At 50.7% G+C, this 14,928-nt stretch overlaps 1 protein-coding gene across 2 annotated transcripts in view; it reads right to left on the reverse strand.

Annotated features, from left to right (window-relative positions):
• The window catches only part of ATXN7L1 (ataxin 7 like 1), a 270,151-nt gene that overhangs the window by 48,868 nt on the left and 206,355 nt on the right, over nt 1-14,928 (reverse strand). The window contains exon 1 of one of the 2 annotated variants that reach the window (XM_075558532.1): nt 9,670-9,786. The exons of the other annotated variant lie outside the window; for it this stretch is intronic. The gene's annotated coding sequence lies outside the window, so the exon portion shown is untranslated. Of the gene's footprint in view, nt 1-9,669; nt 9,787-14,928 lie in introns of those variants that run through there. 2 annotated transcript variants of the gene reach the window in all.

Genomic DNA, 14,928 nt, shown 5'->3' on the forward strand with positions numbered 1-14,928 from the left:
GGACTGGGGCCGAGTCTCCTGACTTTGAATCTTTGAGATAAAAACTTTACCACAGCTTTGTTTTTACATCTCCCTGGGGCACTGTGGGTTACTGGGTGGGCTGCTACACAGAAGGTCGGCAGTTCAAAACTACCAGCAGCACCATGGGAGAAAGATGAGGGGTTTTTCTCCTGTCAGGACTAACAGTCCCGGAAACCCACAGGGGCAGTTCTATTACATCCGCTGAGGTTGTTATGAGTGGAAATTGACCTCATGATCGTGGGGTTGTTTTTTTTTTGTTTTTTGATTTAGTGTCAAACTAAAGGTTAAAAACACTACCTGAAAACAGTTCATGATTAATCACAGGGGAGAGTACTATGAAGGCTAAGTGAATGGGCCAGACCAATGATGCTAAAGCCCCCTTTTCAGAGAATTCTGGCTAGTGAACCTGGCTAACACACTCTACCCCGAACCTTACAGCAAAAACTAAACCAATGGGGATAAGTGATTTCTTGGCTTTGTATTTCAGTTCCACAAAGTCCTCGTAAACAATCAAAGAAAGAACAAGTTGCATATAAAACCAATATGAATTGAGGCCTCTGCTCAAGCCCCCCCTCAAGGCGAGAATACTTTGTTCTAACATTCTGTGATGCTCACCCTCCAGACACGGTCGCTGAAGACAAAGCGGGTGCATAAGCAAATGTGGTGACGAAAGCTGATGGTGCCCAGATATTAAAAGATATAGTGCATGGGGTCTTAAAAGCTTGAAGTTAAACAAGTGATCATGTAGCAGAGAAGTAACAAGCCCACATAGAAGAAGCACACCACTTGTGTGATCATGAGGTGTTGATGGGATCAAGTTACAGGCATCAGAAAACCCCAAAGAAACCAACAAAAAGACATATTATTGAGAATGAGGGGGTTCAGAGCAAAGACCTCAAACCCATCTATTGTCGACAATAGAACATCCCCTTACAGAAGGGTCACAAGGAAGGGATGAGTCAACCAGGGCGCAGTATAGCACCAATGAAACAATATTCCTCTGGTTATTTGAGGCTTCCTCACCCCCCACTATCATGACTCCCACTTGCCTTTCAGTTTTGGCTAGAATGGAGCATGTCCACTGGTACAGTTAAGAGCTCATGACACACGGAATCAGGAATAGGAATGGGAGTAGCCATACCAGGAGCGTAGGGGGAAGGTAGGGGGAGGAGGGGAAGAAGAGGAAACCGATTGCAATGATATATCTTCTCCTCCCCTGGAGGGCAAACAACAGAAACATGGGTGAAGGGAGACAGCAGTCATTGTAAGATATGAAAATAATAATTTATAATCTACCAAGGGCTCACGGGGGTGGGAGGGTGGGGGAAGGAGGGAAAAAAGAGGAGCTGACACCAAGGGCTCAAATAGAAAATGTTTAGAAAATGATGACAACATATGTACAAATACGGTTGATGTAATTGATGTACGGATTGTTATAAGAGACCCCCCAAAATGATCTTTAAAAAGTAAAAAGAATATGAATTGAAACCTGAAGACTGCCCTCCACCCTTAATCTTTCTTTTTAAAACTGTGTGATTCTGTGTAGAATGTAGACATAAATAAGGAGTCCTGGTAGTGTAGTGACCTGGATGACAAACAGCAAGGTCAGTGGTTTGAACCTACCTGGCGCTCTGCAGGAGAAAGAGGCTGTCTCCTCCCATAAAGATTTATAGTCTCAGAAATCCTAAGGGGCAGCCCTGTGGGTTGCTAGGCATCAGAATTAACTCAATGGCAGTTATGGGGTTGTGTATGTGTGTGTGTGTGTGTGTGTGTGTGTGTGTATAGATATAAATAGAACTCAGCAGCACTTATATGTGAAACTGTTCCTTGTTGCTCTGATTCAATTTAATTGATCACTAATCAGTTCTTCAGTTACAAACACCCAATAGACAACCCCTACTTGCTCTTTAATGTTATATAAATTCGCCCTCACTTGGAAACAATTGAACCGATCCCTGCTTACGCAACACATTCTCCCTCCTAATCGCCCCTTCACTTGCTGCATACCGAAACAAAGCAACACATCTCACTGTGATTGAGTCCGTTCTGACACACTGAGACTCTGTAGGGCAGAGGAGACCTGGCCCGTGGGTTTCTGAGGCTGCACATCTTTGTGAGAGGATAGCAGGGAGTCTCACCGGGTGGGTTTGATTTGCTGACCAAGTGGCTAGCAGATCAAATTAAGGACAAGACCCTAAGCATTTTTTTGGGCACTAAAAACCAAACCACCGCCATTGAGTCGATTTGGATTCAGTGACATGAGTAAGGTTTTCACTGCGGCAAGGTTACCTGGGAGTCCTATACACCTGGGCTGACTCCCCACCTCACACGGATCTCATTTCATTTGTAACTAGGGGGCAGCTTGTATTTCAAGGTGTACTGCAAAGAGAGCTGTGATCTGTCTCCTGTGGTGTGTGAACAAGCTTGCACCCCTGAGAGCAGGGAGAGAGAGGCTCTGTTGAAAGCTGGGGAGAAATGGGGAGAGAGTGAGTGATTAGAGTTTCCTAAAGGGACAAGCTTCAGCAAAGCATTTGAAAATGGGCAGACTGGATCTCCCCAGAAGGGCAGAGCGAGCAGATTTTATTAAAAGACCGTTTTCTTGATGATGACTTCTTGATACAAAGTTCTCTCTCATATATATCTGAGCACGACTGCATCTGCTTCTCTAGTCTACCTGACCGAATACCCTACCTTCTAAGGACCACTGGTGGGGCCGGAAGCTCTAACTTCTCAGCCAGCAGCTGAGCACATTACCAGAACTTTTCAGTAGTTGATCATTTTAAGTAGTTCAGACATTCTCAATCATTTTGAACAAGCTGTAGATTATTCAGTCACAACCCGACTGTTGGAATGGGCCCTGGTGGTTAGTGGGTACATGTTGGGCTGCTAACCACAAGGTCGGCAGTTCGAGCCAACCAGTGGTCGCATGGGAGAAAGACTTGGCTTTTCACTCTTGTAGAGTTACAGCCTTGGAAACGCATATGGGCAGTTCTACTCTGTCCTGCCTCCGTTCCACCTTCTCTCCTAACCCTTCTGAACTGCATCCTGGGGCAATACTGCCCCATTGATCTTAAACGCTTGATTATTCTAAAAGTGTGCCTGCCATACTGGTGTTAACATTCCCTGTATTAGACCCAAACCAAACCCACTGCCATCGAGTTGATTCTGACTCATAGAGACCTTATATCGAAAGTTTCCCAGGCTGGAAATCTTTATGGAAGCAGTTCGCTTCATTTTTCTCCCTTGGAATAGCTGGTGGGTTTGAACCACTGACCTTGCAGTTAAGCAGTCCAGAGCTTACCCAAGCAGGGCCATGAGAGCTCCTTATCCCTCATACAGACAGCCTTGTCTATAGTTTGGTTGAAAATTGAGCCAGGAGGGTGAGCTCAGTTTCAAATCTCAAGGGGGACTTGCGGGCCCTTTCTTGGGGGTTCTGCCAGTCCCTATCAGACCAGTAAGCCTTCTGAATTTTCTTCCACCTTCCTCCCCCAGCACCCGCCCCCCCCCCCACACTCTGTCCAGGACCTTCCAATGTGGTCCTTTTCAGAGAAGTTGGTACTGGTAGCTGGGCATCATGTAGTTCTTCTGGTCTCAGGGTCATAAAGACTGAGGCAGAGACCAATATTTTGCACCTTAGATGGCTGCTCACCAAAGTATGTTGTAGAACATCTGCATCATTTTTTCTTTTTTCTAATTATTCAACATCTATTCTTTTTTTAAAAAATTAAAAGATCATTTTATTGGGGGCTCTTACAACTCTTATTACAATCCATGCATCAATTGTATCAGGCATGCTTGTCCCTATGTTGCCATCATTCTTTTCTAGACATTTACTTTCTGTGCATAATTTTCACTGGCTGATTTTTCTGAAATAGATTGCCAAGTTTTTTCTTCCTGGTCTTATTCTGGAAGCTTTGCTGAAATTTGCTCAGGACTCTAACTCGCAAGCCTCTAAGGACAGATGGGTGGTGGTCGTGCATGAGGTGAACAGGCTGGGGACTGAGCCTGGGTCTCCTGAATAGAGGGGGAGAGTTCTACTAGGCACCACCTCGGTCTTGAAATGTCAGAAGATGGGAGAGACTGGAGGAGCCAGCTGGACCACCTCCCCTCCTAATGCCTGTAGACAGTCTAGTGGAGACCTCCAGGTTCCTGAAGGAGGGGAGAGATACCTGGAAGGCACCCGTCAGAAGCTCCATGCCACAGCCCTGACCCAGCTCTCCTGAGCTCTCCAGTGTCTGGCACCTATCTGTCCAATGAGTAAAAACTCAAATCCTTTTACTTGTTTTTTCCCCCATTTCTGCCACGGCCCTCAACAGCTGGCTGTTCTAAGACCACCTGTGTCCCCACCTTCACGATCCAGGTGCAGCTTCCAGCTTCAAGCTTTGATATGCTTCCAGGAGGGATCCTTGCTGTCTCCACAACCCTCTCCCCTCCTCCCTGCACGAGGATCCACTCCAGCGGTTCTCAATCTTCCTGATGCCTTGACCCTTTCATACAGTTCCTCATGCTGTGGCGACCCCCCAATCAAAAGATTTTTGCTGCTACTTCATAACTGCAATTTTGCTACTGTTATGAATCGGGCGACCCCTGTGAAAGGGTCGTTCAACCCCCAAAGGGGTCGTGACCCAGAGGTTGAGAACCTTGGATCCACCAGGTGAGTCCTCTTCAACAATGCCACACCTGCTCCTCCCCCTCGCCTTTTCCTACTCCAAGTGCATCACTGTCCTGCCTTTAAAACCTCAGCCCAGACGCAAGGGGGGCAGCCTTGCGAGTTGCCGAGTGAGCGGCTAACAGCCGGCTGTGGCTCCCTGCACCATTTTTAGAAAGAAGTTACTGGGAATTTTTCAATGTGGCTTTTGAAGGGACCAGCTCCCTCTAGACAGCCTGTGCCCCACTGTGGCTCTCGGCCCGCTGTGGTTGTGTCAGCTGCCCTGGGCCCAGGCCAGTGCCTGGCATTCTCATCTGACAGTCCCATGTGGCCTTCAGCCCCCATCTCTGAGGGCAGGTGCTTGGCAAATCATTAGCCAGGCTGTCTTCTTTTTTTTTTTTTTTTACTCTGCGGCCCGCCGCCCTCACGCGTCCCCACAGTCACTCGCCAGGCTGTCTTCTTGACAGGTCCTATCTGCTTTATTAGCTGCAGGCTGTGGGTGCTGCCTTCCAAGCACAACCCTGAATCCTAGGACCCTTCTTCCACTCGGGACCAGGACTTGTGGGGAAAGAGGCTCAGGGAGGGCCTCCGCATCAGGAAGCATGGGAGGAGGCACGCTGGCTGCATCTCACACACCAGCTTACAGCTGTGGACACCGTGTCGCATGAATGGGACGCAAGCATCTTGGTGGCTACAGAAGGAGCTCTGGTGCCACAGCGTGGATGGGACTCAGCAGCTCCCTGAGAGGTCAGCAGTTCTAACCCACCAGCTGCTCCAAGGACAGCTCTCCTCTGTCCTGTAGGGTAGCTGGGAGCTGGAATTCATACAGTGGCTTTGGTAGTTGGAGGTGGGATGCAAAACCGACCTTCCTTAGCCAAGGAGGAAATAAAGACACAGGGAAGTCAAGTGACTCTGGCAGCCGTTGAGTGGCAGCCTGTGCCAGCTGGCTCCCCGGCAGGTGTGCTGGTGAGCCTTTCTGGTGCCCCACCCCCTCTTTACATGGCAACACCTCTTTAAAAGACGCCAGGGCTGGAGTGGCAGGCTGCTGTTCCTTATAGCACAGCTGTCACCGTGTAAGATGAACTCGGTTGTCTTTGGGGTAGTGATGAATTGGTGGTAAAATTCTCCCATCATGTGCAGGAGACTCAGGTTCGATTTCCGATTCTTGGCCAATGCATCCCCAACTCGGACACCACCCATCTGTCCGTGGAAGCTTGTGATAGGCTAATATGCTGACCGGCTTTCAGCAGAACCTTCCAGGTGAAGACAGACCAGGAATAAAGGCCTGGTGAACTCTTTCTGAAACCCAGCCACTGAAAACCCTACAGCTCATAGCAGTCTGATGTCCCGCTGATCAGGGGGACGAGTGCAGAGCCAGACAGGAGTTTCATTTGGTTGTGCGTGGGGTGGACACAAGTTGGGGCAGACAATGTGAACTGCAGGGGGTGGGGGGCTGTAAGTTCTTTGCCAACGGTTGGTGTTCTCACATCCACCAAGAGGATTGGGAGCTGGATTTGTAGCTGTCCAATCACCCCTTCATTCACTCAGAAAGGCAACAACATCTCCTGAGAGCCTACTGTGTGCCAGGCACTGCTTCCATATTGTCAACTCATGTAAGCCACCCAACAACCCCTCCAAGTGGATAGAGCTCACTCTCTGTTTATAGACAGGGAAGTCACAGCTTAGCAAGATCAGGAGCAAGACCAAGGTCATACAGCCCTCAGCTGTACTGGGAGGAAAGCCAAGACTGGCCTGGCCCCAGAGCCCTCTGCACCACACCATTCCGCTTGGCGGTATCTTTCCCTCCATACTATAGCCACGCCCCTCACCCAGGATGCTAGAGACACCACTTCCTTCTTTTGGGGCAGCCTTGGCTACAACTCTGAGGTGAGACGTGTAACCTAGGAGCCTCCTTGTCTTCTCCCTTTGGTAGCATTCCTCCTCCTTCTGACTTGTCTGGCCAATAAACCCCGCACCTTTTTTTAGATGTGTGTAATTTATACTAAGGTGCACTTCTCTGGCACCAACCTCTGTGAGGCAAGCTTTGGGCACTGTAGGGACTTTCCAGGGTCCTGAAATATTTCCCTCTGACCCCAGGGTATCCCCTTGGGACAGCCAACCTAGCTGAAAGGGAAGCCCAGGGCAAATCCACCCTGGGGGAACAAGCCCTAGACACACTGCCAGGGAGCTTGCATGGACTGCCTGCTTCTGGAAGGAAACCTGGGCTAACAGCAGGGACTCACAAGTACCCACAGCCCTTGATCTGGTCACCTGGGCAGTTCTCTGTGGAAGACACACGCTAGGAAGGGCCTCCCCCAAAGTGCTCACATGCACACACACTTCAACAGCGCCCTCAGCAGCGCGGTTCATGATGATAAAAGTCCCATGAACAACCTGAGCGACACACAAGCTGGCAGCTGCAATGGTCCGCTGGAGAAACATGTATGTGAAATGAAAGGCATTCCGACTCATAGCATCCCTGTGTGGCAGAGACAGAGAACTGGTCCCACCAGCTTTCCTGGGAGTGGCTAGGTGGGTTTGAACTGGCCACCTTTCAGTTAGCAATGGAGTGCTTTATCCAGGGGCTCCTTGTCTGTGAAACAGTAACTCCCAATCCACCAAACAAAATAAAAACCAGCACAGATACTCACAGATTATCTGTGATTAGTACCTACCTATTATTTGTGATGTCTTTTATTTTTTGTTTGGTGGGCTCAGGGTTACTGTTTCACATCAGAGCCCTGGGGATGCTGTCGGTTAGGTGCTGCTCTGATCACTGCAAGGTCAGTGGTTCAAACCCACCAGCCTCGGGAGCCAGCCAGCTCCCATGAAGAGTTCCCATCTCGGAACGGGAGGTGGGGGTCACTCAAAACCCCAATCAAATTCATCATCCTCGAGTTGATACCGACTCATCCTGACTGTAGAGGACAGGGAAGAACTGCCCTTGTGGGGATCAGAGACTGTGACGCCTGACAGCAGGAGAGATCCCCGTGAGTGAGTGGATGACAGTCCAGGGTTGGGCAATCCCTGCTTTGGGAGAAGAGTTAGGAGCTAGGGAAGGGTGGGGTAAAAAGGCAGAGTGGAGGACCTGTGTTTGCAATAGCTGTTTAGACCCACTTAGGGACAAAAGATCGAAAACAGCAAAACAAAGGAACCCACAGCCCCCGAGCTTATCCCTAGGCAAAAAGGACAACGTGGCGCAAACAGATGCCCTTACCCGGAGAAGACCAACCAGTCAACCAAGCCGTTGCTGGGCAGTTGATTCTGACTCATGGTGCCCGCTCTGTGATAGAGTCGTATTGGGCATAACAAGTTGAGTGGCGGGGACCTGTCAGATACGGGGTCACCATGAGTCAGAATCAAATCGATAGCAGTGAGCAGCGGCAGCAACGATAACCTCGTTGACCCTTCTTCTCAGGCACCTCTGAGTGATTTGAACCTCACCTTTCTGCTAGTGGCTGAGCACCACTCCGGGCTCCACGAGGGAGGGCATGGGTTCCAGCTAAGCAGCATGCATGCAACTCACTCAGTGCTCAGCATTCCCTTGGCACGGGCACTGAGCAATCACAGTGATAAGGCATGCACTGCCAATGCTAAGCTTCCTTCATCATTCGAGGGCTCCCTCAGGTTAGGGGGGCCCTCTCCACAGCCCGGGAGAGCTGCCACCCTCACTCCAGGGGTGGCAGCAGACTCCTTATCAGAGACCTCAGGGAAGGCCCCTCCTAGGTCTGGAGGATGCCACCTGTAGCCAGAACTCCATTCTGTCTTTTAATGTCCAGCTCTTCCCGTGTCCAGATCCTGCCTGGCAGGGGTCTGTGGTGCTAAGCCTCTACATCAGAGTAACACTCCCACTGCCACCAACACACGCGCACACACACACGCTGAGCAAGTCACACAAGTGTAGATACTGGTTTAAGTGATAATGGGTGGCCTCTGGCTTAGATTCTACCTTAAGGTGGCACGTCAGGCATCACCTCTGCCTCCGGGAGGCTGAGGGGTCAGGTAAAAAGGGGCAAAGCCATTTTTAAACGGGGTTCTAAACCCTCAGCTAGAGGAGACACACAAACCAGGATCCTCAATGTTTTAAATACCTGAGCAGCAGGCTCAATCTCCCCAACGCTGTCCTGAGGTTTACCTTCTGGGACATTTGTAAAGAGCGGCTTTTGTCTAGGTGCCTTGGATTGTGTGGGTAAACGCCCAGCCCCATTACAGGCATGTCGGCTCCAAATCCTGGGAAGAGGCTAGTATGGCCCGGATGCCTGAGGCAGACAGAGGTCACCCTCACACCTCAGAGACCACTGGGGCAGCAGCAGGACACTTTAAAGAATGTCCCTCATGCTCCATCAGCTTTGGAAGTCACTGGAAATGTGGGCCAAACGCTGCTGTCTTTGGAATCAGAAAGATCTGGGCTCAAATCCCAGTGCTGTCATTCATTAGCTCTGTGATTTAACTCCCTGAGACCCAGTTCCCTTCCCTATAAAATGGGGACAATTATCCCCACATCATAAGACTATAATTGGGCAGGTGCCTACACAGCACATTGAGCTCCCGCCCCTGTCCTCTTAGCACATACCACAGGTCATCATTGCTAGGCCAGTGGTCTGGCTTCCTGGACACACCTCGAAGACAGGCATCTTGTTCACCCTTCTGTCCCTGACATTCACCCCCAGCCTCTCACTCGACCCACAACGTACAGGGACATTGTGAAGATGGATATAACACGTGACTGCCACGGAGGCAGCACACAGTAGGTACGCTGAGGATAAGTCCTCGGAGACATGGAAACAGGTGTTTTAAGAATAGAGGTAGTAATGTTCTTCAGCCGTCGGTTCTTTGCCTGGGCCTGGCATTAAAAATCATTCCACTTACAAGAATCCAGTGGGAGAGGCCACCCCCGCTGTCTTTCTCGGTGTCCTGCCCACTGGTTTCAGGTCTCCTACTGGAGATGGCACAAAGTCTCCGCTCCCTGCTCAGCCCACCGCGTCGCCAGACACACTCACCACCGCAGGCCGCCGGGGTCCCGCAGCAGCCACTAATAACGGAACCATTTCTGTTCTCCTTGGAGTGGCAGTTGGCAGTGGCAAACAGGAAGTTGTCTCGAAGACGGGTGTGGTTGTACCCTGTCAATACATGCGTACAAAGACACACACGTTTTCCCCCACCTTCCCTTCTTCAGCTCCCTTCAGTCTCTTTCTCCTCACTTGCTAAAGAGCAAAAGGTCTTAATTACTTTTGGTTGGTTGAAGATCAACCGTCACGACCTTACCAACCACCACCTGGGGCAGAAAGGGTCTAACCTACAGCCAGAGGTGTGCTCCCCTACTCTCAGCCAGACACTTAGGCCATCTACCTAGTTAGCGGCTGACACTGTGTGTGTGCGCGCGTGTGCACATGTGCATGACTGTGTGTGTGTGTGGGGTGGCACACAGGAAATAAAACCTGAGCTGGCAAACAGGCCCGACACACTGCCAGTCGTCTTACTGGCCCAGGCCGTCAGGGGCCTGGCCACCAACATTTATTCAGCGCCCACAGTGTGCTCCTGCCAGACCAGGGACCATGGGTGAACAGACAGGAAAGGAAAAACAGAGTTCTTGGTTTCAAAGTGTGAATAAAATAGGCCTACCACGGCTACTTCAGCTACATAATCAACATGACAAAAAGGAAAGAGAACTGCTGAGTGCAGAGGCGGGCAGGTGGCCTGTAAGCCGCAGGTGAGGGCTGAGAGCAGAGAGCAGAGGGGTTTGCAAGGTCCGTGTGGCTGGCTGCCTGGCACTCAGGAAGGTGTGCTAGAAAATTTTCCACTCCTCTCCTTCGCTGGGCCCGAGGCGAGGCGCGCGCCTCCAAAAGGCACGGTCCCCAACCCAGCCTCCTACTCCTGACCTCTTTCCGAGGCTGGCATCTCCCCACGCCAGCCTCGGCCCGACGGGGGCGCCGCTCCAGCGCCAGCCCCCAGGCAAGAGTCCCGCGCGCTACCCCTGGGACGGGCTGCATGGAGGGAGCCCCTGCTCCCCGGGGCAGCGCCGCTGCCGGCTCTCCCCGCGGACCTGCGTCCACCCCGCGCCGCCCGTGCTGCTGGCGGTCGTGCCCTGCGCTCGCACTTACACATCCCGGGAGGCGGCCTTGCCCGTTTGGACAAGGAGGCTGAGCCCAGCGACACGCTGGGCAGCGCGACTTGTGGTTGCCGTTTCCTGGCTCTTGGCTGAGGGCCCTGGCCAGTCAGAACGCACCACTTCCCCTTTAAGAGAGCACGCCCAGCGGAGAGCAGGGAAAGGCAGAAAGAAAAGCCCGGAAAGTCAGCGAGCGTGCGTCCTGAATTTGGCCGCTGAACTTGGGTTTTCCTGAACTGCACACGCAGTGTGGTTAGAGGCGCCGGGTTCCCGTTTGACGCCCCGTCTGTCCCTCGACTCCATGGGATGGTGACCACGCGCAGGCTGAGTGGGCCCGCTCCCGGGAGGTACTCCCGGTGGTCTGGCCTGGGTCCTGGGCAAGGCTGCAGCAGCCCCTGGCCTTTCCACTCCTTTCCCCCTTCCAGTAGGGCCTATCCATGCTGATGGGCAGGGTCCACTTCAGTGGCCAGCACTGTGCTTCGGAGGGCAGACAGACATCTGTAGAGCGACTCACTCTGGACACTTTCACTATTATATAGACAGGGCACTTCATTCATTCTGGACATGTAAGGGCTTTTTGAACCCCCCTCCCCCCAGGTGGAGGAGTGTTCATAGAAACAGTGGTGCCTCCCCAAGAGGCCACAGGGTGATTGCATTCATACGGATTCCTAGAACAGGTAGGCAGGTGGTTGCTGGAGGATGGGGATAACTGTTTAATAGGCTCAGGGGCCTCCTCATCTGGTGCGGAAGCTTTCTCAGAACTAGATAAGAGATGCATGTGGTAAATGCCTCTGGCTCCTGTGCTCCAGAATGGTTAATTTTATGTTAAAAACTTCATCTTAATAGCCCCCAAAAGGTGAAGTATTTTATGGGATCCTCTTATCTTCTAATGAGACCCCACCTGGATTGCATCCAGCATTTCTTTCTAAAAATCTAACACTGATATTAAGTTACCTGGCTAAGGAGTTTTATGTCTGTTAATAAGGAGCATGTGCAAGCACACGCATGCACATACACACACTATGGGGTAACCCCAAAAAGCTGGAAAAAGCTCCGCTGGGTGGAGCTTTCAAATCAGCATTTTTTTCTGTTAGATGAACAACTCAGAGTTAGTGCACCCAGTGGCATCACCTGGGAAGGTTCTCTCTGGTCACAGTGATTTTTTTCGTGAAAGTAGTTTCACTTGAACCTCGTTTTTTATGATGGCTGAGTTCTCAGACATAGCATGGGCTATGACATTTCCTTTCCTGCTTGGGGAAAATGCCACAGATACTGTTGTGATGTTGAACCCAGCTTACAAGGACAGTGCTATGGGAAAAACTCAAGTGTACTGAGTGGTTTTCTCATTTCAAAAAAGGTGAAATGTTGATTGATGATAAACCTTGTTCTGGACTTCTGTCAACTTCCTGAATGGACAAAAATGTCGACCTGTAGTGCATTTGGAGTTTGTTCCACCAGGTCAGACTGTTAATCAAGCTTTCTATTTAGAGGTCCTGAAAAGATTGTTTAACAATGTGGGACCAAAAAGACCTGATTTGTGGCAGATGGGGGACTAGTTTTGTCACCACTACAATGCACCTGCTCAAGCAGCCATCTCAGTGTGCCAGGTTTGGCAAAAACAACAGCATGCCTCTCTTGCCCCACACACCTTATTCACCTGAGCCTTGTTTCCCCAGATGAAGAGAGGCATGAAAGGACAGCAATTTGAAGAAGTAGAAGAGGTGAAGAAAACGAGGGAGGTGCTGTGAGCCATCCAAACAAATGAGTCTGAAACATGTTTCCAAGGATGGAATCGCCGATTTGAAAATGTATGAAGTATAATGGAGCGTACTTTTGAAAGTGATAAGGTTGTTTTGTTTAAAAAGTTAAATACATAGCTTTTTGGAAAATATAAATCCAATTTTGGGGAGTGTCCCCTCATGTATACCAAACCTTTTAAGTGGTGCAATGGTTAATTCACTGAGCTACTCACAGAAAGGCTGGAGGTCCCAGCCCACTCCAGCGACCTCACAAGAAGGTCTGGCCATGGACTTCTGAAAAGCCAGTATTGGGAACGCATGGGTTTCACTTCGACTGGGACACCCGGGTTTGTCATGGTCAGAGTCGGCTGGGCGGCCAAAGAGAGGAGAGCTCTTCCAGGGTCACAGAGTCTGGCCCGAGTGGGAGTATGTCAGGCTGTGGGGAGACGCATGCGCCATACTGGCAGGGCCTACGTGCTTCTCTGTAAAGGAGCTGGTCAGCCATCACCACAGCCGGAGAGCCTGGCACCTCCTCAGAAGGGACAATTCAGGAGAATATGACATCTGGGCTGGCGGCTTCCTTTTCCTACTTGTAGTGAGCCATCCTTCCCAGGAGTGACGGGAAAGTGCTTTCTTTCTGACCCGGAGGGAGCCCTGTGGCCTGGCAAAGCAGAGCAGGTCTCCACAAAGCCCTGTGCTTGGGAACAGACCTGTTCATTTGCAGGTAGAGCTGTCAGCTCCCAGGGGGGCATGCTGGGGGCAGGGGTGGGTGGGGGGACCTTGTCCTTCAGACCCTAGGCCCGAGGGTCAAGGGCACACTTCCCCCACTCAGGGGACTGGAGCAGAGGCCTATTGGCTGTTGCAATACTTAGAGAAAACGAAAATAAAAGGAAGGCCCCGGAGCCGACACCTTCCCAGAGCCAAATGTGGACAGCTTTCCCAGTATCTGTCTGCTGAGAGTCACAGGTGGCCCGGAGGCCAGAGATGGCAACATTCTCTTCGGTGCAGGCATGCCAGGGTTCCCCAGTTTGTCTAGCGAGCTCTGTCCTGCCTCTCTCAGCTCCCTTCTCTCTCCTGAACAACACGTAGGTGGCTGAAGACAATAAGAACTATTCACACTGCTCTGGCGTCTGAGGAGCAGCATGGTTAGGACTTTCAAGCAGAATATGACAACAGGGACCCTCCACCCAATTAAAAACAGGCAAAAGATTTGAAGAGATATTCCTTCAAGGGAGATACCCAGATGGCCAACAAGCATACGATGGATGCTCAGCCTCATGAGTCACTAAAAAAGCGCAGATTAAAACCACAACGAGAGATCACTTTATACCTACAAGAATGGCCACAACGAACCACAAGGTAACAATAACAAGGGCTGGAGAGGCCATGGAGGAACTGGAACGCTCATCGCTCATCGCCTGCTGTTGGGAATGTAAAAGGGCTCTGTTCTCTGGGGAAACAGCTTGGGGATTTCTCAAAAAAGAGAGAAAGCAACCCGGAATTTCATATGCTTCTGCAAGGGCCCCTTAGGTATAAACCCTGAAGAAATGAACATAAGCACTCACACTCCTCCTCGTCTGTGAATGCTTACAACAGCACTTTGGGCGATAGCCAGAAAGCAGAAACAGCCCAGATCCTAATACCCCAAACCAAACTCACTGACACTTGGCGACCCTACAGAGCAGGGGAGCACTGCCACAGTGGGTTTCCCAGATCCGCATGGTCAGCTGCTTGAAATCATGACACACTCCTTGGGAGAAAGACGGGGCTTTCTATTACCGTCTTGGAAACTCACAGGGGATTGATTTGAAGGCAGTGGGTTTGGTTTTTAAAAACTCCTTATGGGAGTAGAGAGTGTCAGTTTTCTCCCGTGGAGCGGTTGGTGGTTTTGAACTGCTGACCTCAAGGTTGGCAGCCCAAGGCGGAAACACCACCACCAGGGCTCCTCAGAGCAAAACAGATAGGCAGAAATTGTGGTGCATATACATACAATGGACTATTACTCAGCTCTAAAAAGAAATGAAGTCCTGATCCATGCTACAACATGGGTGAACCTCAAAAACATTTACGGCAAGTGAGCGAAACCAGACACAAAGGGCCACACATTGTCTGCTGCTTGTTACACCAAGTGATGTCCACACTCGGTACATCCACAGAACAAAAGCAGACTGTAGCTGCCAGGGGCTGGAGGGAGGGAGACCAAAGGGGAACTGCTTACCGGGGGCCAGGATTTTGTTTGCAGTGATGCTAATGTTTTGGAAGTAGAGAGAGGCGGTGATTGTACCTAATGTACTAAATGGCACTGAATTATTTACTTAAAAGTGGTGAATTTTATGTTATGTGGGTTTCACTTTGATACAAAACCACCCTGTAGAAAGGAGGGTCCCGCACAGCCCACAAAGAGAACAGCCGGC

The sequence above is a fragment of the Tenrec ecaudatus genome, chromosome 9 (genome assembly GCF_050624435.1).
Source record: "Tenrec ecaudatus isolate mTenEca1 chromosome 9, mTenEca1.hap1, whole genome shotgun sequence".
NCBI classification, from domain to species: Eukaryota; Metazoa; Chordata; class Mammalia; order Afrosoricida; family Tenrecidae; genus Tenrec; species Tenrec ecaudatus.